The sequence below is a fragment of the Marmota marmota genome, unplaced genomic scaffold (assembly GCF_001458135.2).
Source record: "Marmota marmota marmota unplaced genomic scaffold, marMar, whole genome shotgun sequence".
In the NCBI taxonomy this organism is placed as follows: domain Eukaryota; kingdom Metazoa; phylum Chordata; class Mammalia; order Rodentia; family Sciuridae; genus Marmota; species Marmota marmota.
The window spans coordinates 40,839,603-40,841,771 of record NW_026000037.1 but is presented as its reverse complement, the minus strand read 5'-3'; the positions used below and the strand labels follow the sequence as shown (position 1 = coordinate 40,841,771).

Here is a 2,169-nt window from a genome sequence, read left to right as displayed (position 1 = left end):
ATATTTACTATATATATTCATACTGTTATTGCAAGCAATACATGGAAGGAACCAATGATTCCCTATTGCTGCCTGGGATACAATTATTATTAATATTTTGGCTTTTTTTTATTCGGTTAGGTTAAGAGGCTCGTTTTGCTCCCTAGCCTTGGCCCATTTAAGGCTGGGGACTCCAGGTAGATTCTTTGGATAGCTAACTTTAAAAGGCCTCTAATGCACACAACTTCTATCAGCCTAGCCCATTAATACCTAAGCTTCCCTCCAGTTTGTGTCTAACAGATGTTGCTTTGATCTCTTTGCTAATTTACTCTGACTCTGAACATGTGAAAAGGGAAATGGAACAAAGGTGATGTAACTACGAGCTTTAACTCTGTATTGCTTTTCGTCTTTACAGTGACTTTATGAGGAAATTTTTCTTCCCACAACATAGGGGACACAATTGAGGCTACTAGTGGTGGAAAAATTGTCATATAGTGCCATGACAAATATATGCAGCTGTTAATTCAGAAATTGGGGAGGGGCAATGAGGGATTAAGAAAAACACACGATGGATGCTACCCCTAAACATGGAGGACTGAGAAACTTCCGGATCCTAGAGCCTAAACATGGACACGTACCTGAGGAACTTCTGGACCGGGGGGGCCTAAACATGGAGGCCTGAGGAACTTCCAGATCGTAGAGTCTCAACATGGACGTGCACCAAAGGAACTTCTGGATCCTAAAAATGGACGTGTACCTGAGGAACTTCTGGATCCAGGGGCCTAAACATGGACGTGTGCCTGAGGAAATTCCAGATCCTGGGGCCTAAACATGGACGCCTGAGGCACTTTCGGATCCTAGAGCCTAAACATGGATGCCTGAGGAACTTCCAGACCCGGGGGCTTAAACATGGAGTGTACCCAATGAACTTCCTGATCCTAGGGCTTAAACATGGATGTGTGCCTGAGGAACTTCCAGATGCTACCGTCTAAACATGGATGCCTGAGGCACTTCCGGATCTGAGGGCCCAAAGATGGACGTGCACCTGAGGAACTTCTGGATCCGGGGGCCTAAACATGGATGCCTGAGGCACTTCTGCATCCCAGAGCCTAAACATGGATGCCTAAGGAACTTCCGGATCCGGGGGCTTAAACATGGACATGTACCCAAGGAACTTCCGGATCCAGGGGCCTAAACATGGTCGTGCACCTGAGGAACCTCTGGATCCGTGGGCCTAAACATGGACACCTGAGGAACTTCCAGTACTAGAGCCTAAGCATGGACATGCACCTGAGGCACTTCCAGATGCTACGGCCTAAACATGGATGTGTGCCCGAGGAACTTCTGGATCCGGGCGCCTCAACATGGACGTGTACCTTTGGAACTTCCGGATCCGGGGACCTAAACATGGACGTGTCTCTGGAACTTCTGGGTCCTTGTGCCTATAAAGGGCAGGGCGTGACTCTCAGAAGGGATGTGGCCCATGAAGGGGAGTGGAGTATGGGGCCTGTTGGGGGCAGACTGAGCTGTCGCACCCTGAACTTGAATGTGATGGTGGCCTCACTTCCCGGCCTTCCCCTGGATGTTACTTCCTCCCCTTCCAGGAGGTGCCGGGGAGGAAGTGAGACCAGGCGCAGGGGCCAGGCCCTAAGGAGGGACACCTTTTTTCTCCTCAATTAGCCATGTGCCTGGCCTGGCTGGGGACAGGGACGTCTTGTGACACTGGCTGCCTCCTGCATCCCTGCCCCAGGACCTCAGGGACAGTCATTGATTCTCCCCTGGCCGCTGACCCTTAGTCCCAAGGTCTGCCCAGGGACAGCTCTATCTCCCAGAGGGTCAGGGGTCCCATGTGACCTGCTGCTCCTTACCCACCATCATCCTGGGCGAGCACAGGTCAGGACACCAGACGCTACTGAGAGTGACATCTCCTAAATGGGCGCTTGGGGACTTTGCCTCTGTCCCCAGGCCTTGGACATCGGATGATCCCCCCCAGAGACAGAAAATAACCCCACACTGCCCAAGACTTATTTTTAAGCTTTGGATTCTGAAATTTTCCTGCTGCCACCTTCTTTGTGAAGCCAGTTTTTCAACAGAGACAATGTTCTGGGGGGGGCGGGCAGGGAAGCAACAACATGGAGTTAATCAAACCAAGCTGACACATCTGGTCCTCCAAGAGAAATCTGGATTGGA

At 50.7% G+C, this 2,169-nt stretch overlaps 1 pseudogene; it reads left to right on the top strand.

Moving 5' to 3' along the window:
• The first annotated feature begins 1,257 nt into the window (after positions 1–1,257).
• LOC107136623 overlaps positions 1,258–2,169 on the top strand; it is a 2,353-nt pseudogene continuing 1,441 nt past the window's right edge.